General features: G+C 48.6%; 1 pseudogene; it reads right to left on the bottom strand.

Moving 5' to 3' along the window:
- Positions 1-438: 438 nt before the first annotated feature.
- On the bottom strand, positions 439-1312 carry LOC121838392 (annotated as a pseudogene).
- Positions 1313-22260: the final 20948 nt, after the last annotated feature.

The following is a 22260-nucleotide window of genomic DNA, read 5'->3' as shown; positions in this document are numbered from 1 at the left end:
GAGAAAGAATTTATACGGTGTTTCTAGTCCATGCTCAATTTCACTTTAAAAAAAAGCATTGCAACCTGTGTTTTCAAATGTGTGACAAAACACAAACGAAATGACACTGTGCTGAATTAAGTGAAGTGTGAAATAATGTCTGTGATATATCCTTGATAATGACAAAGAATGTATACGGTGTTTACTAGTCCATGCTCAATTTCACTTTAAAGAAAGCATTGCAACCTGTGTTTTCAAACATGTTTATTTTTCACGTTACGGCATTGTTATAAAAAAAAGAAAGGACTTTCAAAAACAAACTACTTGTTGTCTTCTTTATACATTCAAGTTGGCACGAATCTAATCTGCGATTATCGAGTAATACACCTGGCTCTGTGGTAGCCATAATAGATTACCCGATACAAACAATATATTGTAGTAAAAAAAAAAAAAAGGTCTCACCAGTAGCCTCATTGAGTTCTCAGTCTCTTGCAAAGGCTAGCTTCATAACCCTACAAAATGTTCTGCTATTGTCCAAAAAATTTGTGCACCCTGCTTACAAATGAAAAAAAAGGCTCTATCAACATAACTGATGCACCGAATAGCTTTTCGGAGGCAGTACTAAATGTCCGTAAAGGTAGCATGGTGGTTGTGCGACGAACTGCAAGGCGGAGTTGACACTGTGGAGCTTATGGACGGCCATGACTGTGGAACAACAAGTGCAGTACATACTGCCACGGGGAGGGCTTCTCTGGTGGCGAGGGCGTCAGTTGAGGCGAGGACGACGAAGGGTTCGCTGTCGCCGGTGGCGTCCCTGGTGTGCGGGAGTGCCACCGTGGCGAGGACGATGAGGGGCTCCCTGCCGCCGACGGTGTCCCTGATGGGCGGGACTTCCGTTGTGGCGACGGACTCCTTGGCGCTGGTGGTGTCCCTGGTGGGCGGGACTGCCACCGTGGCTTGCGTGGGGCTCCGGAGCGGCACGGCTGTGGCAGGTTTAGAACTGGGCAACAAGGCACTGCCTCAGAGCCCTCCCCCTGTCTGAGAGGCTGACCCGAGGGTGGGCAGGAGCCGGCCTCTCGTCATCCGCCGCTGACCCCTCCGAGCTCGACTCAGAACCGTCCGAGCTCGGCCCAGACTCCAACCCTGGCTCGTCAGGGTCAGAGTCTGGCTCCGGTTCTGGCTCATTCGATGAAAGGCAGATATTGTGGAGCACTGCACACGCCGATATAATAACGGTGGCTGTTGTGGGATGATAAAACAGAGCCCGGTGCCTTTGCAGACACCGGAATCTGCTCTTCAACAGCCCAATGCAGCGCTCCACAACGGACCTCATCGAAGAATGTGCCTTATTAAACCGGCCGCATGCGGTGGAGGTCGCGTGGAATCCAGGGACAGGGGTGATGAGCCAAGGCTCCAAGGCATAGCCGCTGTCACCTGCACATTCAGAGAAGGAAATGTATGATATTAATGCTGTTCTCTTTAATAGAATACTTCAACGAAATTTGAAATGTACCCGCCATGTTCAGAAATAGGCTGAACATGATCCACAATACCCGTAAATGACAATCATACATTTCCCTTTTGAGCCTTATGGCTATATTTTTCATTATAAACAGGCCAGACTGGCAAGCGCTCGGAGAGCAGCCACCAGAGAGCACGTCACATCCGGTGCAATTGTGATGTAGTTTCTCTTGGGATGAGCAAAGCTGCGGCGAGGCAGACATCGTCAGGATGCCCTAGCTGTTCAAGCAACAAAAGCGGTCGAAGCATGCCAGCGATCAGGCCACCGCAACAAACCCCAAAGCTGCTTTTGTGTAATTTTGAGTGACAAATTAATATTCTATAATCTTGGTACACACAAAAGAGAGTCCCGTTGAGTGTGGAGTTGCTCCCTCCCCTTGTCTGTTCTGCTGGCCGTTGAGCTGTCAAGATGACGTCAGGTTCAAAGCATGTATGGTTCTAAGCGAGACAGTTATCGGTCACTACCTGTCAAGGTTCCTATACATCTAGAAGGTGCTCTTTCCTAATCGCCTAATTTTTTTTAATGCCTTTTTCTCTCTTTTTTAACAACATATTGGCGTGTCCGATGTGATACTGCTCTTCTGAACACGTATAGACCAAAGAATAAGCACCGAAATTTTGTTGTAGTATCCCTTTAAAATTGTTGACAACTAAGCAAAGAAAGGCGCATGTTTGCAACCTTTCCCCCAGTACTTGACAGCTGCGTCAGAGTGTTTCCAAGGAGACGTGTCACAGGTATGGCCAGAGCGCATGCCAGTTATCTATGTTCGCAACAGTATGTGTGATATTGTAGCTTATAAGTGGTGCAGAGCCATCATGTACAGTACCAACAACTGGAGTATGCTTACCGAGCAGAAACCTGCCATCGTCTACCAGCCGGCCTTGCTCGAAGTTGCTCCGGAGCCACGAGTAGCGCCACACGAAGGAGTCGTGCACCGACCCAGGATACCGTGGGTCGATGCTCATGACCCGGCAGTCGGCGTCACACACCTGCAATAGAGAGACATGTGTCGACATTATTTCAACTGAATCCACAAACAGTTCATTGCACTCATGGTCATGGGGCCCTGTCAAACACGATTTACATGCTGACCAACACACCACCATAAATTACTTGGTTTACAAACTTAAAACATTAAAACAATGCAAAAGTCGACGGACTGGATGAAGGAGGATATAGACAGAGCGCTGAGCGCAAAAAAACAAAAAAAAAAACAACCAAAAACAACGACGGACTCCATGAAGAAGGACACAGACAGAGCGCTGTCTGTGTTACAAAGATTAAAATTATATGATAAATAGCCACTACCTTTGATCCACGCAATAGTTTAGGCAAATTTGCTTTTTTCTTCAAAGGAGAGTTTACACTTTATCATGCAGGACACGAACTATTGCTTAAAAGCTTAACACGCCATGAAAACAACCCTCCCTCCGTCCGTCGAACAAAAGCTTGTGCGGAGGATGAACGAGCACTAACAACCGATAACTTTAATTTATAAAATGGCATATCCACACCGCATTAGCGTTACGCTCTTTTTCAAACCCATTCAGAACGGGCATTGACCTATAGCTAAAAGCGCGAGCTAGCTGCTTTGGATAAAGCCCCGGCGGCTGCACGAGCGCTCGTGCAGCGAGTGCTCCAGTCAGGCCGTTCGCGCTCGCACAGTCTTCTCAGTTAGTTCATGCTAAGGTGAGACGTAGTATATATGTGATCGTACTTACCACCATCACGTTGAGAGCGTAGTATTGCTTGCGGCACCAATACGCCGCCTTCGTGAAGGTGGGGTCGTTCTCTGACGGGGCGACGATGGCAATCATCGACCCGTCGACGCAACCGATGACGCCGGGTATCCTGCCGAGCCGTTGGAAGCCCCTCTCGACGTCGTCCCTCTCGCCGGTTGTCTGGGGAAAGTCGATCCAGCCGCGCCGGATCCCCAGACACTGCACAATAGCGAGGGACACAGCCCGCACAACGATGCTGACTGTAGACTGATCCCTCGCTATGTGCTCGTCGCTCGCCACCATGCCCTGAAAACTCCCCGTGGCGTAAAAGCGAAGTGCGCACAACACTTGCTGTTCCACAGTCATCACAGTCCACGAACGTCGCAGCCTCCTCAACTCAGGCTCCTCGCGCAGTTCGTCGCACAACCAACGGACCACATTCATGGTGAGACGGTACTGCCTCCGAAAAGCTTCCTCCGGTAATTCGAAGGCATTGCGGTGCTGCCGGTAAAGCCGCTCCGGAGCAAAAAAAAGTTCCACGATAGGAAAGCTGTCGCTCTGCCTCCGAGACGCCGTCGACGCCGTGTTTCCCATTGCGAAGAGGCGAAGAGAACGACGACAGACTCGTTCCCTTTTTAGACGAAACACCGAGGAAACGATACGTCAAAATGATGTCACTTCCGATGATGGCGGTTCGCCGTCTCCGCCCACATTTTTGTAGGGAACTTTCGTCATTCGAGCCTCAACCAATCAGACGCGATGTCGTCACTTCCGTTTCTTTTAGGAGAAACGAAACATTTGTCCAACATAGGTCCCCTGGTAAAAGCAAGCGATCTGCAGACAATAACAAGCCTTTTGAACGCAGGAAATAATCTAGCCCCAAACGAACAAAACACGAACTTACTTCGATCCCGTTCCATGATCTTGGCTGTTGAGCAGATTTGACGTAGTTCCACGTCCCACAGTCGCTTCCGTCTTTGTCGGACACGTTTGAAACTAAGGCAAACTCCACGCATCACCACTAATCGGGTAATTGGACCGTTAGCCGGCCGTCGACACAGGCATTCAAACGCACACGGCCGGCAAAACGTGCGAAACATAGGCCGTTGCTTCGATAAGATTGTATTCGTATCTTCAATACGTTTGAAATAAAACGATCAGCAAACCGCATTATAGAACTCATTAAATACACACCAATAATAAATTATTGCGCACATCAATTTCGCTACACTATTATGAATAAGTCCTGAACATGTTGCAAAATAATAAATACGAAACTAAGCCTGCAATGGTGTAAACTGTGACCAACAATTTAGCCGACATTTAATCTTCTAAAAAAGCGCGAAGGACATCTGGGCGGCGGTAGCGTAGTGTGCTAACGCCCTGGTTGCTGAGCTTGTGGTCTTTGGTTCGAATCGCGGTAAGCGGTATTTGTTTTCTTACAATTTTTTTTACCTTTTTGTATTCGTTTTTATTCCTTTAAATATTTTTTCTCACTTTTTTGTATTCGTTTTTATTTCTTAATTTTTTTTTCATCTTTTTGTTTTATTTTGTTTTATTTTGTTTTATTTTGTTTTATTTTGTTTTATTTTGTATTATTTTGTTTTATTTTGTTTTATTTTGTTTTATCTTGTTTTATTTTGGTTTATTTTGTATTTTTGTATTTTTTGTATTATTTCGTATAATTTCGTATTATTTTAAATATATTTTCGCACCTCTTTGTATTAGTTTTTATTTTAAATATTTTTCTCATCTTTTTGTATTACTTTTCATTATTCTAAATATTTTTCTCTCACCTTTTTGAATTCGTTTTTATTATTTTAAAAGTTTTCTCACTTTGTGTATTAGTTTTTATTATTTTAAATATTGTCTATGTTTATGCTGTCGTCGGCACCGTTCTTCAGGGTAACAATCACGCAGAAGGTGAAAATAAAAAGTGCGAGCCCACATTTGAATTGATGCAATTCAGAAACTCTGGCCCTCTTTTTTGCCGGGATGATTCGCTCCCTCCGTGCTAATAGGTGGGTCAGTGTAGTGTGCAAACAGCGCAAGTCCTTTCAACGAAGAAATAAAATTAATAAAAATGGGTACATTTAGAGCAAAATGGGAAAATGTAAGTGGTAAAACTGCCGCGGTGATGAAGCCAAAGTTTGTCATGGAAGCGGTCATCTTCACTCACTATTGAAACAAAAATACCGCCATTTTAAGGCAGCAATTTAGTTGAGCCCATAGCTCATAAGCACATCTCTAGATTTTCTGACTTGCGGAAAGTAGTATTTAATTTTGTCCTGGTAGATCAGCGCTATCCCTCGCGTGCCGCCAGGTCTTACTTATACAGGTTGCGCTCCGCACTTCTACTTATTGTATAGGCCTAAACACTTCTTTATTCCTGAAATTCAAGTACAGCGCGGATAATTAAACTAGCTGCAGAAATGCTATCGTTCGGCATTGTGACATTTATTTTTCGTAGTGTCATTCACAAACCCAGCAGTGTGTACATCCACGACGCATTGGTGTTTCTCGCTTTTTTGAGTAAAGAAAAAAAGTTTTTATATTCGCGTTCCTCCGGTACGGTACGTCGTATAACATAAGCTATTAAAGAGACAGATATTGTTTGGCTATGTGAACATTTCAAATATTTCTCTTAGATAATCGTAACTACCACAGAAAACAGTCGATTCCTGCCTAAAATCGCATATTTTCACACTAGATTAAAATCACCAGAAAAATGATCTCTCAGGAGATTTATGTACCTCTCGTAGCGTCATAAGCAATAAACACATCTCTTACTTTTCTAGTTTCTGGAAAGTAATGTTTATTATTGTTTTTGTAGCTCAAAGCGCGTGCTCAATCATGCCATGTCTTTTTTCTTTTCTCATTCAAGGCTCCGCTATACCGCTTTTTATTTTTTTATCAGAGCCAAGCACGTGCGTATAACGCCAGACCTTAAGTATAGTACATCAAATTAAACTAACTTCCTGAAAAAAGTATCGTTCCGCGTTGTAAAATTTAATTTTCGTGGCGTAAGGGGTCAGATTCTCAAATCCTGGACTGGAAATATTCCTCACGGCGTTGTTGTTTTTGTTGTTTTTTTCGCGTTTTCGCGATAAAACACGTCAGCCTTTTCAAATACGCCAGCGTCTGCAGTCATTTACGAAAGATTGATCAACGCAAACATTTCCACTTGCTACATATGAATCGCCGCAGTTCGTCAGAATCTCACTGATGTGTCTGCATAGTTTTCTAAAAAAGGAAAAAAAATAGAACGATGCCGGTTAGTAAACGGAAGGTCCCGGGGCTCGCCAGCCTGCGAACAGCAAAGCGCCGATGCCGGCCATTCACTGAACTTCCATGTAAATACTGCCCATCAAAAACAGCAAAATACCGATGCCGGCCAGTTACTGGAACCTCCATGGAAAGACTACTCAGCAAAGACAGCAAACACCCGATGCCGGCCAGTTCTACGGCTGGACTGGGCAGTGAGCAAGACGAAACCCCGACGCCGGCCGGGGCCGGTAGCTCCCCGGTGCCCATTGCCGGGTGCTGCCATCCTGTTACCATGGGCGGGCCGGCGTAGTCCCGATACCGGCCGACGCGGAGTGCTACCTGCATCTACATGTTGACTGGCACCATATAGTGCCATATACAGGAGTATCAGGCATCCTATACTGTTATATATGGCAGCCACTGGCACCAAATATGGCTTTATCTGGCAATTAATGTCGTCATATATGGTGTCACCTTACCATATCTGCCCTGATTTCAGCCCTTGTATGGCAATATATGACCGTATATGTCTACTTATATGCCCATATACGGCCCTATATCAAATATATCTGGGTCATATATGACATTTCTGTAAGGGTACGCTCATTCAAATTACTTCGGAGAACCAAGCGCTGTAGTCTCGAGAGGGAGTTCGGTGAGTGTGCCTAAAATGAGCATAGACGGAAAAAGAAGGTTGATAGGCGACAATGAGCATTATATAAGCAAGTGACATGCCATTATTAATTTTACAGAGCTGACTGTTTCTGATAGATTTAAACAACCTGTCAGCCGCGTCATTTGGTGAGTTCGCTCGGTACATTACAAAGTTTGGTTCTCTCGAATGGTTAGCGAAAAAGCAGAAGAACTGGATGTATGTAGCGTACTTCCAAAAAAACTATTTGCAGAATCGTATCTCAGCATTGCGAAGAATATAAAATGTTTGCTAGACACAGGCTAGCGCAGGAGTTCGATAAAAAAAATACTTGGTTTTGCGGAACCATCTTGCCGTAGTAAACGTGTAAAGTTCCCCTAGGTACAGCTAGTCATTACGCACGATTGTGCCCATTTCATAGCAAACAAAACTTAATTTGCGACCTACAATATTTACAGGCTTAATCAATTCTGAATAAGTGGAACACTTGATATCATAGATTGGTCTCACCATGAGTGTCTGCAAACATCCACGTTATAATTTACATAAACCTATATACTTTAGAAAAATACTTGGTCCGAGCTGTATAAAACTTCATAAGACATTTTAACACTAATGGAGAGCCTGTAGTACGCCACAACTTAAGCAGTTCTCACCTCATTATGGAGAGGAATTACGCATATGGGAACCTTGAAAATACACCGCCTCCATTTAATTGTTTTTTTTTCTTTTTTTGGGGGGGGGGGGGGGTTGAAAATGCTATGCTCTGTTCACTATATAAATCTTTGCAGAGCTGACAATGTGCAAGTTCCTTTTTTATATTTCGCATCTCCCGACTAATGGGCACGATAGGTACATAAAATTGATGACTCAAACGTAACACAATGATTATTTTAAGAATTTAGGTATGGCACGAGCGAAGCCATCTGTGAGAAGTTATTTCTGTGACACCGACGAACCTGTATCCGCCGGCTTTAAGTTTACATGGTAATCATGTCAGCAGACTCTTTTTTGAATTGTAACTCCATCAAACCCAAAATTTGAATACGCCTATTGGATTTTAGGCTTAGAGGTGCTTTGCTGTTTCACTTAAAGGGGCCGTGCAAGCACTTTTTTACTGGTTTTTAATTTCCACCAAACCTGAGCTCACTGACCGTAGTAACTTAATGTAACTTTTCTTTTCTCGAATTTCGCTTTATTTTAGAGGTTATAGGCAAATTAAAATTACAAAAACAAGCAAAAAATAACCTCCCTCATGACGTCCTTGGTTGCTTGAGTGGCCGTGAACTAGAGGAGGGATAGTGAGCTCAGCGAGTGCTCACGGCTGCCGCACTCCGTGTCGACGGCGCGAGAGGGCGCCACTAAGGCGTGTTCTGGATAGGCTGTATACAGCGGGCAGCCAGCACGGCTCTTATTGCATTTGCTGCGCGATTAAACACTAGTTCGGCATGGCACTTCATTGGCCACAAACGACAGCAAACACGGGGTAAAGATTAGTTCAGAATGGGAGCCACTTCGCGCTGCCATACCGCGAAATGGCCAAAACGCAAGACAAACCTACTCGCTGAAGGCCTTCGGAACGCTCGGAGCCGGTCAGATCCTCCAGTCCGTAAACGAACGCAGCGCCGCCGCGTACATCTGGGACCTTTCCGTGTCGGCTCCTGATCCCACTACTCTTTTCTAGTATGCGCCGGCTTGGTGGCGAGTACGTCGATGCGTCATTTCTTGTTTCCGTACTTCATAAACTGCATTTCTTTCTTTTCTGATCTAAAATACTGAACAAAAACTACTTTTAGAAATAATTGAAACGGTTCGCGCCACTTTTATTTTGTATTTCGACTAAAAAAACAAAGCTTTGAGCGGCTCTGACCAGTAGTAAGCCAAGGACCAAAGACGTCACATTTTGCGCGCTTTCGGTACCGCGCGTCGCCCCCGTCGGTGGAGGAGGTTTCCGCGTCGCCCGGTTAAAATATGATGCACTGATATTTAGCTACTCTCTCCGTGCCCGCTGGCTTGCCCGAACCCCGAGGGACGTGGAAATCACAAAAAAGGTAGACGCTTAAATATGATTGCTGGGCCCCTTTAAGGCATAGGTTAGAAGAATGCTTATTTCGAGTGACATACCTAACACCTGGCGTCACGAGGACTCCCCTGTCAGGAAGCTAACCAAAAGTCACAGGCAGGGAGATACTGCGATGTTCTTGTTGCTAGGATTACCTGCCCCATGGTTCTGGCCAGACCACGCAAAAAGATTGAGCCCGAGCTAGTGGCCAATAGGATCTCCAGATCTTGAGGCAACCAAGTACCTGAAAATATACACAAATAACACTTAAGTAGTTGGCAGAGATACATTACAAAAGCTAGCATATTCGTTTGGGATCAGCACATATATACTTTTATTTTTATACTTTGTAATTGAGGCCTATTGGATGGCGACAAGCTCGCAGTTTTGCGGGCTTGTCGCTATCCGATAGGCCTCAATTATTTCTCTCCCGACTCGCTCGCACTGGCCTCCCATGGCTGTCGTGCCTGCGAAATTAGGAGCGCAGCCGGAACATTTTCTCCCGTGAATGACCATCGGGTGCTGAGAATCCGAAGCAGCTCTTTCTGCGTCCACTCGATGTTCTCGGAGTCGGTCGTTGAGGCATCGCCCCGCTTGCCCGATGTACCTGCCCCCACAAGAGAGGTGGATCGCGTACACTTCCTCTGCTTCCTCTCCTTTCGCCAACATTTTCCTTTCGCGTACTCTCACGGAGCGGGCGGGCTTTGAGCATGAAGCCGAAAATAAATGTTGTTAAAGTTGAAAGATTGTCCTGTCTGTACCGTCCCTTTTGTGTCTCCACTTTCTAAATGTTTAAAAAGTACACACACGCTAAAATAGTACAAGTTCCGGGATTTCATTTTCATTCCCCAAGTGTGATGCGGGAGCCGCGCCACGGAGCCCCGGTCTTCTCCGCTCTTTGCTATCGCTAGGATTTGACAGTGCTCAATCACAATGCAAGACACGCTCAGAGCCACTTTCGCTTTTGCAATGCGCCGCCTAATAATGGTATATTGTCACGAATGACAAGGTGACAAGCAAACGGAATAACTGAGAAAACTGAAACGTTTAATGGGGCAAACTTGTGCCCAGGAATAAAAGGCAAAAGAAAATAACAATAGAGCGTCGCGGGCGTCGAAAGCGGCGAAGCAGCAGGATCGAACGCTGAGGCGAAAACTGACTCCGCTCGCCTTGCGGAATCCCTTATGTACCCTCGTGGGTTTTTGGATCGTTCGGCGTAGAAGGTTCGGCGCGTAGAACATCCTAACCTCGAATCAGCAAGGCGGTTCTCGAATTCACCAGAACATCAAATTACACAGTCAACAAAAATGTGTATCCGCGGGCAGGAATCGAACCCTGGCCTTCTGCGTGGGAGAGAAGCGCGATAACCGTTAGCATTACTGCCCCCTTTAAAAAGTGCATCGTCCCGACGCAACCCAAAAACAAAACGAAGCAAATAAAACAGAACGGTAAACTAAAGAGTCATTTGGAACACATGAGGTCCACAGTCCTATCGAGTATAGTACAGCTTCAGTCGCACAACGTGGACGACTTCCGGTCGTGGAGGGTGGCGTGACAAAGTCCGTGTTCCGTCGGGCATCACCTCGTAGTTCAGATCCCCGAGTCGACGAAGCACTTTGTAAGGTCCAAAGTAACGTTTCAGGAGCTTCTTGCTGATACCGCGGCGGCGAATCGGTGTCCACACCCACACCCTGTCTCCAGGCTGGAAGTGGACGTCCCGACGACGAAGGTTGTAGCGGCCAGAGTCGACACGTTGTTGAGCCTTAATCTGGGGTCTGATGAGCTGACGGACTTCTTCTGCCCTTTGGGCAACCACCTGGGCGTAGTCGCTTGCGTCGAGAGCCGGTTCGTGGGGGAACATAGCGTCCAGCATTGTCGTCACCTCGCGCCCATGCACCAATTGAAAGGGTGTCACTCCGGTGGTCTCTTGTACGGCCGTGTTGTAGGCAAATGTGACGTACGGCAGCACCTCGTCCCATGTCTTGTGCTCCACCTCGACGTACATGGAGATCATGTCGGCGATGGTCTTGTTGAGTCTCTCCGTTAGCCCGTTGGTCTGCGGGCGGTACGTCGTGGTGCGGCGATGGCTGGTGTGGCTGAGACGAAGGACTTCTTGCGTCAGCTGGGCCATGAATGATGATCCAAGGTCTGAGATCAGGACTTCGGGAGCGCCGTGCCGGAGGACGATGGACTCGATGAAAAACTTCGCGACTTCAACAGCTGTCCCTGATGGAAGGGCTTTTGTCTTGGCGTACCGCGTGAGATAATCGGTTGCGAGATGATCCAGCGGTTTCCTTGCGTCGACGGCGGCAAAGGTCCGAGTAAATCCATACCGATTTGCTGGAATGGGGCAGATGGCGGCGCAATAGGCTGAAGAAGTCCTGCCGGTCTCGTCGGTGGCTTCTTCCGTCGTTGACACTCGTGCCAAGATCGGGTGTAGTGGTGCACTGTCTTCGCAAGCTTGGGCCAGTAGTACTGTTCGGGTATCCTGGCAAAAGTCCTGCTCGCAGCTCAGGGTCGTCTCGGTGGAGTGCTGCCATGTCGCTGACATCCAAAGCGCCGAGGAAACACTCATCGTCGTCCTCTTTGTTGCAGGAAGAACCGGCCTCGACTGGAGCCCTCGACAGACAGTCGGCGTGATTGTGCTTCCGGCCGGACTTGTACACCACGGTCATGTCGAACTCCTGCAGTCGTAGGCTCCACCGGGCGAGGCGTCCGGAGGGGTCCTTCAGATTCGCCAGCCAGCACAGCGAGTGGTGGTCTGTGACCACGCGAAGAGGACTTCCATACAAATATGGGCGAAACTTTGTTATTGCCCAGACGACAACGAGACACTCCTTTTCAGTAGTTGAATAGTTCCTCTCCGCGTTAGACAGCGTCCGACTTGCGTATGCGATGACTCGCTCTGCGTCGTCCTGCATATGGACTAGTACCGCACCCGGTCCGGTGTTACTGGCGTTGGTGTGGATCGCGGTTTCAGCAAACTGGTCCAAGTGGCCAAGAATCGGGGGTGTCTGGAGTCTTCTTTTGAGCTCGTCGAATGACCTCTAGTGCTCTTCTGTCCATTTGAACTTTACGGCGTCCTTCGCGAGGTGTGTCAGCGGTGCGGATAGTTTGGCGAAGTCTCGAACAATGCGCCTGTAGTAGGCACAAAGTCCGAGAAATCGTCTCACTGCCTTCTTGTCAGACGGCGGCGCAAATGCAGCTACGGCGCGGGTCTTCTCGGGGTCAGGTAAAACACCTTTGTTGTTCACGACGTGGCCGAGGAACTTTAGTTCCCCATAGGCGAACCGACACGTTTTTGGCTTGAGTGACAGGCCGGCGGTCTTGATGGCTTGAAGCACGGCTCGAAGTCGTCTGAGGTGTTGATCGACGTCTCGTGAGAATACCACGACATCGTCCAGGAAGACGAGGCAGCTCTGCCATTTCAGACCTGCCAGCACGGTATCCATGACGCGCTGGAAGGTGGCTGGTGCTGTACAAACTCCGAACGGCATCACTTTGAATTCGTACAGTCCGTCGGGAGTGACGAAGGCAGTTTTCTCCCGGTCACGTTCGTCAACTTCAATCTTCCAGTAAACACTCTTCAGGTCCATCGACGAAAAATATCGGGAGTGGCGCAGTCGGTCTAACGTATCGTCGATGCGGGGGAGCGGATAGACGTCCTTCTTCGTCATAGCGTTCAGCGGACGAAAGTCCACGCAGAATCGCAGGATTCCGTCCTTCTTCTTTACAAGCACGACTGGGGACGCCCATGGACTTCTTGAGGGTTGAATGATGTCGTCGTCGAGCATCTCCTGAACTTGATCTTTAATCACTTTCCTTTCCTTTAAGGAGACTCGATACGGCGACTGGTGGACAAGGAGTGCGTCGTCGTCGGTAATAATGCGATGTTTCGCAATTGGTGTTTGGCGAACTTTCGATGTCGTGGCAAAACAGTCACTGTATTCGGCGAGGAGATCAACCAGTTGCCGTCGCTTCGAAGCTGGGAGCTTGGGGTCGATGTCGAGCGGCGGCGGCGTCGTGCTCTTCTGCTGTGGCGACGAGGTTTCCTCGCAGACTGCGGTGACCACGGCTGGCGCCTGAAGCTCCTCGACGTAGCCCATGGTGGTACCCTTCGTTAGGTGCTGCGGTTCCTCTCGAAAGTTTGTCACGAGCACAGTTGTTCGTCCTTCTTGAAGATCCGTTACGCCTCGTGCGACGCCAATTCCTTTTTCAAGGAGCAGTTGGACGCTGCCTTCCAGAAGAGCTTCACCGTGCATGGCTGCGTCGGTTATGACGGTGACGAAAACACTCAACCGCGGCGGGAGATTCAAATGGTCGGCTATAACTCGGATCACGGATGACGCCGGGTTGGCCTTCGCCGGCGGCAGAACAGGCTTTCGCAGCATCAACTGGTTTGCCCCGAGGTCGATGACAGCGCCATACTCGCAGAGAAAGTCCATTCCGAGGATAACGTCCCTCGAACTGTTTTGAAGAACGACGAACTTGACAGGGCACGTCTCACCATGGATCTCGACGCGAGCAGTGCATCTCCCGACTGGTGTAATGAGGTGTCCTCCGGCGGTTCGTATTTGTGGTCCATCCCACGGCGTCATGACTTTTCGAAGGCGGCGGGACAGCCTCCCACTCAAGACTGAGTAGTCTGCTCCGGTGTCCACGAGTGCCGATGCGTCGAGGCCGTCGATCATAACGTTCAGGGTTTTTGGACACCGATGCAGGAGCGCCGTTGTGATGCGTGGCGTCGGAAGAGTGGGAGCGCTCCGTCGTTCTTGGAGGCTCTTTACGTCGGTTGTCTTCGGCAACTCCACCTCCAGGGGTTGCCGCTCCTAGTTTCCCCGGCGAGGAGCGAGGGGCGACAGGCTTTCACGTCGGGGTCGGTGCATCGGCGAAGCTGGACGTCGCGGCGATGGCGACCAGAACTTTCGGCGGGACGCAGGCTCGGGGGACTGGGGTCATCGCAGGTACCCGTCGATCTCCCGAGGGCGTTCACTATACCGGGGGCGCGGGTCGTTTGGGTGGAATCCGCGCAGCCGGAGTCGTCGGTATGGGCACCGGCGGTACACATGGTCGACTTCCCCGCAGTGGTAGCAGAGCGGGCGTCGGTCGGCCGTTCGCCACACGTCGGTCTTCCTCGACGAGGGTTGCTCCGGGCCAACGTCCTCGACTTGACCTTCCTGGCGTCGAAGATACTGTGGCATTGGAGGGTCTCGTCGGGGTGTCGCCGTGGTCTGGCGGTTAGCTTGCGGCGGTCGTCGGGCCATGGCGGCGTAGCTAAAAGTCGGCTCCTCTGGCGTCGTCGTTTTGATCGGAACCTCAGGTTGGAAGGCTTTGTGGACTTCCTCTCGGACGACCTCGGCGAGCGACAGGGAGGACGGGCGATCCGTAGCGGGGAGCACCTTGCGGATTTCTTCCCGGACGATTTCACGGATGATGTCACGGATGCCTGGGAGGTCGGTACCAAGGTCGTATCCGGATGTCGCCAGAGTAGTCACGCCAGGGTGTCGCTCGTAGTGTCTGGCGCGTGCTAGTAGGGAACACTGCATATTCGTCGCCTCCGTGAAGAACCCGTCGACAGTTGTCGGAAGATTGCGAATGAGACCTCTGAATATCTCGCTTTTCACACCCCTCATCAGGTGTCGCAGCTTCTCCTCTGTAGCCTGAGGATCGGCGCGGGCGCCGAGGCTAGAACATCCTCGACGAAGCTGGTGATGCTTTCATTCGGACCTTGGGTCCTTGTTCGAAGGACGTCTTCGGCCCTCTCGCGTCGGTGTTGGCTGGTAAACGTCTTCATTAGCTCTTGCTTCTACACCTCCCACGAAATTAAAGAGCCTCGTGGTTCTCCATCCAGTACCTTGCAGTACCTTCCAGCGAGAAATAAGATTCTGCAAGCAGTGCTCAGCTGACCACCCGTTATGTCGGGCCACAGGTGCATAATGTTGCAGCCAGTCCTCCATGTCCTCGATGTCCTCGTGGGCGTCTCCGTGGAAAGGCGTCGGAATTTTGGGTGCGACGGGCAGGTATACGACGCTGGCGGTGGAAGGATTCTGCGACGACTGGCTGTCCATCGTTGTCCTCGTTGGCTGCTTAGTCTTGGGCGGTAGAGGTCCGAGTAGTGGGCGTAGGCCTTGGGTGGGACGACTGAACCGGATCTCGGAAGTGCTTTCGTGGGTTCTTCGTGGGCTAGACGTCGGACTTGCACTGCGGGCCCTCGGAGGGGTACGCGGCAGGGGCATGCGGTTCCCCGCACCTCAACCAAAATGTCACGAATGACAAGGTGACAAGACAGCGAAATAATTGAGAAAACTGACACGTTTAATGAGGCGAACTTGTGCCCAGGAATAAAAGGCGAAAAAAAATAACAACAGAGCGTCGCGGGCGTCGAAAGCGGTGAAGCAGCAGGATAGAACGCTGAGGCGAAAACTGACTCCGCTCGCCTTGCGAGATCCCTTATGTACCCTCGTGGGTTTCTGGATAGTTCGGCGTAGAAGGTTCGGCGCGTAGAACATTCTAACCTCGAATCAGCAAGACGGTTCTCGAATTCACGAGAACATCAAATTACACTGTCAACAAAAATGTGTAACCGCGGCCAGGAATCGAACCCTGGCCTTCTGCGTGGGAGGCAAGCGCGATAACCGTTAGGCCACGCGCGCGCTGCCTACTGGGCCAGCTGCGCGCGCGGCAATATGATGAGGAGACGTGCGCACATCAGTCTCGCGCAGCGCTAGCACGATGGCAGCACTTTCTAAAAAGGCGCATTCATACCGGGGATGTAAGCAGTCGCGCGATGCGACTGAATCGCATCGCAAAAAAAAAAAAAGTTGTTAGATGGTCTTTCTGGCGTGCGCGATGAGCGATTGATTGATTGATTGGGTTTTAGTGGCGCGAAAGCATCTAAGGCTATAATGCGCCAAGTACATAAACTATTGCTGGGAGAGGGTTAAGGAGAAGAAAGAGCTTTAGTAGCAGATGATAGGATAAAACAATGGATATGAACTATGTATAAGTGTAAAAGGAATGGACATGAGTTCAAAACAGTAAAATCACAGTCGGTGTAGAAAGCCGATTGCTTTGAGAAAGTTAAAAACACAAGAGTGTGGTATAAGGGGTTCATCGCCAAGTAAAATCATCAGATGTAGGGGAGTATGCTCTTTGTAAAGCTGTGAAAAGTGGTTACCGCGTTCTAGGCCATACGCATTGCATTCAATTAAAATATGAAGTATAGTCAAAGGACAATGGCAATGTTCGCACTGTGGGGCATCTTCACCCCGCAAAAGATGCCCATGTGTAAGCCGTGTATGGCCAATCCTTAGACGGCAGAGTACCACCTCGTAGAATCGTTCACGGTGCCAAGCACTCTCCCATACCTTCAAGAGTTGTTTCACCATATGCAACTTATTGTTTATCTCAGTATCCCACTCATGTTGCCATCTCTGCAGTATGCAATGTCTAACCACCTTGTGATAATCCTTGTGGGGAATTTCTTTAAGGTGCACAACTTGTGTGGCCGCAGAGTGCGCAGCCCGATCTGCCTCCTCATTACCCGGGATGCCAACATGACTTGGCACCCAGCAGAACACAATATCACATTTGTTTTTGACTGCACAGATTATTTTACTCGGCAGGTGTGAAACCAACGGGTTTGTGGGGATATTCAGGGAAACAAGGGCTTTCAATGAGCTTAAAGAGTCTGTGTATACTACGGAGCGACGCAGCGTCTTCTCAACGATATGCTCAACAGCAAGAAGCAGACCATGCAACTCTGCCGTTAAAATTGTGGCAAAGGGGTTCAGTCTTTTTACCTTGGAAACAGATGGTCCAATCATTGCACAGCCCACAAACGATTCAGCCTTACTACCATCTGTATAAAAGCTTGTGTAGTGCTGATAGTGGCTCTGTAGTTCAAAGAACTCTTGCCTCAGCACTTCGTCCGGAGTGTCTTTCTTGCTGTGTTTTGTCAGTGTAAAGTCACAATGGACAAGGGAGTAATCCCAAGGAGCTATAGTGTTTCTGTGCTGTGTCACGCAGGGTTTGGGCTCCAGACCAAAGAGTTCTGCTGCCGTAGTATTTCTCAAGGCAAAAGGAGGAACAAGACTTGGCTTATTTTGAAAAGTCCTTTGAAACCTAATTTTTACAACAGAATCATGAGAAGGATGGAGAGGAACAGACCTTACTCGGAGTGAATACATAAATCCTAGAGCAAAGCGTCTTTTCTCAAGAGAGACCTCATTCGCCTCCGCATAAAGGCTGGGAACCGGGGAGGTGCGGAATGCTCCGATAGACAGCCGTAGCCCCTGATTATGAATAGGGTCTAACATCTTCAATACTGATGCTTTAGCTGAGCCATACACAAAGCTGCCATAATCTAGACGGGAGCTAACCACTGAACGGTAAATGCGTAAAAGGCACAGTCTATCAGAACCCCAAGATTGATGAGACAATACTTTTAGGATATTAAGTGATTTTGTGCATTTCAACTTCAACTGCTTAATGTGAGAAACAAAAGATAATTTTGAATCAAACAGAAGACCTAAAAACTTATGTTCACTCTTCACAGGTATAGGCAGTCCATAAATGGTTAATGAAGGATCTTGAAAAATTCCTCGCCGGCGAGAAAAGCATACAGACACAGTTTTTTCTGTGGAAAACCTGAAACCATTGGTATCAGCCCAGTTCGTCAATTTGTTGATGGCCAGTTGAACTCTCCTTTCACATATGGAGCGGTTACATGATGATACTGGAACTTGGATGTCATCAACATGAACTGAAGGAGGTATTACTCGGGCAACGGAGTTTATTTTTATAATGAAAAGAGTGACACTAAGTACACCACCCTGGGGATCACCATTTTCCTGTACAAAATCCCGAGAGAAAGTTGTTCCAAGTTTCACACGAAATGAGCGGCACTCTAAATAGCTTTTAATGATGCCGAACATGCTCCCGCAAATACCGATGTTATTGAGGTCTTGCAGGATTCCAAATCGCCAGGCAGTATCATAAGCCTTCTCCAGATCAAAGAACACAGAGAGGCAGTGCTGTTTGTTTACAAATGCCTCTCTCACGGCTGTCTCGAAGCGAACCAGGTGGTCCACTGTGGATCGTGCCGACCGAAAGCCGCATTGATACCCGTCTAGAATTTTGTGAGTTTCAAGATAATGCATAAGCCTTCTGTTAATTATTCGTTCCAGAGTTTTGGATAGACAGCTAGTCAATGCAATAGGCCTATAACTAGAAGCACTAGAAGGATCCTTTCCTGGTCTAAGCAAGGGTACTACAAAGGCCACCTTCCAAGAAGTTGGAAAGTGGCCTTCAGACCAAATTCTATTGAAAATATATAAAATGAGTTGAACAGTTGAAGGATGAAGATGTTGAAGCATAATGTAATGAATTCCATCTGGGCCAGGTGCAGTCTGCTTAGGGGAATGAAGAACCATTTCAAGTTCATGCAACGTAAATGGAGCATTATATGGGTCTTGATAGCCACTCAAACTATTGACAGACCTTTTTTCTACCTGTACTTTGTGTCGAAGGAAAGTAGGCGTGCAGTTCCTTGAGCTGGAAACGAACTTGAAGTGTTCGCCAAGAATGTCTGCCTGTTCTTCGAGGCTTTCAGGGCATATTCCATTTTTTGTCAAAAGAGGAATGGAAAAAGCATGGTAAGAGCCGTTTATTTTGTGGACTCGATCCCATACCTCCTTTGGTGTCGCCTGACTATTTATAGATGACGAATACTTCATCCAACAATGTCTTTTAGACAGCCTGCGAACAAATCGTGCAGAAGCCTTCATTTTCTTGAAAGTAACAAGGTTGCTCGGTGTAGGGTACCGCCTAAAAATGCCCCATGCTTTGTTTTGTTTCTTTTTAGCCTTTTGGCAATCTTCATTCCACCATGGCTTCGGTCGTTTGGGAAGGTGAGTGGATGTCATGGGTATTGCGATCATAGCAGCTTCCAATATGTGCTTTGTAATATGGTCTACTGCCTCTTCAATAGAAAGTTGATGGAGAGATGTAATAGCTAAAACAGAGGATTGTTTGAAAAGTGTCCAATTGGCTTTGTCGATCTTCCACTTAGGTGTCCGAGTTGGAAGTGTAATAGGGTGATTGTGAAAGTCTAAAATAATGGGAAAATGATCACTGCCATATGGATTAGGAATAACTTTCCATGTTAGAAAAGGAAATAATGTGGGATGCACAATTGAAAGATCAATTGATGTGAATGTACGTGTTCCTGATGAAAAATGTGTAGATTCTTTCGAGTTGAGCAAACATAATCCTGATGACAGTAAAAAACGCTCAATAAGTGCTCCTCGTGTATCTTTTCGTCCACTTCCCCAGGGAGGATTATGAGCATTAAAATCACCCACAAGCACAAACGGAGAAGGAAGCTGATCACAAAGTAATTCAAGTTCCTCATACTTAAGCTGGTAGTTTGGAGGTATATATACTGAACAAATAGTAATCAATCGGTTAGTCAGTATACGGGTAGCAACGGCCTCTAGTTCAGTGTTTAAGGGTACTTCCAAACATGGTACAGAGCGTTGCAAAACGACAGCAGAACCTCCAGATGGATGGCTTGAATGCTGCCGATCTTTCCGAAACACTTGGAAATGCCTGAGGACATTTGTGTGACTCTCTTTTAGGTGAGTCTCTTGCAAACAGAGGGCAATGGGACTGTGTTCCTCTAGTATATCAGTAATATCATCATAGTTTGCAAGAAGACCTCGACAGTTCCGTTGTAGAACAAGTGGAGGCATTATTATGTAAAAGAGATTCAAGTATAAAAATACAATCAACTACTCTGGTCTTGGGATGACGTTCCCAGAGGAAACTACTTTGGAGGTATTACTGGTTTTTTCGTTTTTTTCTTTGTTTTAGAAATCTCCCACTCCATATCGTCCTGATCGGACGAAAGAGCGGAAGGCTCGGTGGCCTCGTCCCTCACCTCCACCTCTTGAGACGAGGCTTGTTGTGTAGGTTTGGGCAAAGTCGAGGTACGAGGCCGGACACCCCGGCCACGACCGCCCTCACTCAAAGGGGCAGCAGTGGAGGTGCTGGGCTGAACGTCGCCCAACTCCATCCGTCCCCGCCCCTCAGCTGTTGAAGGAGCGGCGTGATGCCGCTCCTTGGACGAGGCCCTCTCCCGTGAGTTGGGGCGAGACTCTCGCTCCTTCTCCCTGGGGGGACACCTTGGAGTGGAGACAGCTAGGGGGGCTCCCTGCCTGTCCCGTGGTCGAGAGGCAGCTGGAGCGCTTCCTTCAGAAACCAGGGGAAGCTGCTGCGGCTGCTGGGGGGTTGGGGACTGAAGAGCCACTGCCAGGACCTCAGGAGAGACCTGAGTGGCCTTCGATTCTGTTCGCGGTGCTGGTCCCCTTTGCACCGCCTGCGCAAACGTTCCTTTTGCGAAAAAGGAATACTGTTGTTTTGCCTCTTGGTAGGTAATATTCTTTTGTGCTTCAAGGGTTAGAATTTTTTTTTCCCGCTTCCATTGTGGGCATGTTCTAGCATAAGCAGCATGGTTGCCTTGGCAGTTAACACAGTTGAGAGTATTCTCACAAATGTCAGCAACATGGTCGTTGCTGCCACACTTTGCGCAAGTTTCACGGCCCCGACAGTTTCGCGAGCCATGCCCGAAGCGCTGACACCGGAAACACCTTTGTGGGTTGGGGATAAAAGGCCGGACTTTGCAGTGTAGGTAACCAGCTTTAACGGTCGTAGGAAGCGTATGCAGTTCAAAAGTCAGGATCAAATGCTTGGTTGGCTGCTCCTGCCCGTCTTTACGGATGGTGATCCGCTTGACGGCTACCACTGCCTGTTTCTGGAGTCCAGCCAGAATTTCATCCTCAGTGCAATCTATCAGATCAGGCTCAGAGATAACACCTCGAACACTATTCAGTGTCCGATGTGGGCTTACTTTTATCTGGTGTTCGCCTAGACATGTCTGTTTTAGAAGCGTCCTGCTTTGAACTTCTGTTTCAACCTCGACAAGAAGGTTGGCAGAAAGCTTTTTCGCCTTGAAAGCTTTGCCAATAATGGCATCAAGACATTTTGAAACTAGAAAAGGCGAGAGCTTAGCCAGTGGCTTTTCTTCATCTAGAGCTTGAATGACAAAGTATCTTGGAAACTTTGGCGGTTCGGATGCTTTTTCGAAAGTAAGTACGGAGCAACCCCTTTTAGGGGCACGCGCCGTGTTCGGTTTGGAGGAGGGGGGAGCCATAAGAGGCGGAGAGTCTTCAGAACCTGTGGTGTGCCGCCCACCACGGAGCCCAACACGGGAATAGGTAACGCACCATAACAAACAGGGCTTTGCTGGAGACGTTACGCTACTAGCACTGCCCAGGTACTATACCCAAGTGTGGTTCTGGACAAGGAGTCTGTCGCCACCCAAGGTTAGCCCTTGCCGCCAAAGAAGTTAAAAAAGGAAAGAAGAGAAATGAGAAGAGTGAAAAGGAGGGGAAGACAAGGGTGAAAGTAGAGAGGGGATAGTAGAAGATGTGGCGACTAGACTGAATCATCCTGGCCGGGCCTTACCAGGACTCCCGTCTATGAGAAGCAGGGGACAAAGTGGTGTATTGCCTCGCCGGGGGGCCCCGAAGGGTCCAAACCTACCCCGGGCTTGGCTCAACCACCAGGATGCCCTTTTCCCCAGACACGGGACAGCCACGCACAGCCAGACGTGGGTGGGTCTTACCCACTTGTTACTCAGGGTCCGTTATGTAGCCAATGTGGCTGGGGTCCGTGGTGACGCTACTCACCAAGCACCCAGCACCTAAGGCGCAGGTGCCCCCTGCGGGGCTCGGGGTCCGTGGAGACGCCACTCTCCAAACACCTGCTTTCACAGGTGCCCCCTGCGGGGGCGCGATGAGCGAGTCCGACGCCTTCGTTGGCGAGTCGCTTCTCAAAAACTCTCGCCCCGAACTCCGTTGATTGGCTCAGCCTCTTCGCGACTAGATTGCATCGCCAAAAGTCTGGTCAGCACGCAACTGCTCAAATTGCGTCGCTTTTTACCAGCGATGCTCGCTTTTACGATGAAAGTTATCGCGCGACTAGATCGCATCGC

This window comes from Ixodes scapularis, unplaced genomic scaffold (genome assembly GCF_016920785.2).
Source record: "Ixodes scapularis isolate PalLabHiFi unplaced genomic scaffold, ASM1692078v2 PGA_scaffold6__148_contigs__length_123643588, whole genome shotgun sequence".
Classification (NCBI taxonomy): domain Eukaryota; kingdom Metazoa; phylum Arthropoda; class Arachnida; order Ixodida; family Ixodidae; genus Ixodes; species Ixodes scapularis.
This window is presented reverse-complemented; position numbering and strand designations above follow the sequence as displayed.